Genomic DNA, 221 nt, shown 5'->3' with positions numbered 1-221 from the left:
CAGGAAACATGTCAGGCATATGTGCATGAATATTCAAGATCTCATGGGTTGGAGGACTGCAGAACTGGAGGAAGAGGAGTGCTGCATGACAAGACCTATGGAGGTTCTCTTTCTCTCTCTGTCTCTTGCTATTGTGAGCAAGGGGAAAAAAAAAGAGCTGGGCATGGCAGTGCTGTGCCTATAGTCTTAACTGGGAAGCTGAAGCAGGATGATAACATGGT

This window comes from Tupaia chinensis, unplaced genomic scaffold (assembly GCF_000334495.1).
Source record: "Tupaia chinensis unplaced genomic scaffold, TupChi_1.0 Scaffold147534_1, whole genome shotgun sequence".
In the NCBI taxonomy this organism is placed as follows: domain Eukaryota; kingdom Metazoa; phylum Chordata; class Mammalia; order Scandentia; family Tupaiidae; genus Tupaia; species Tupaia belangeri.
Note: the sequence above shows the minus strand (reverse complement) of the source record.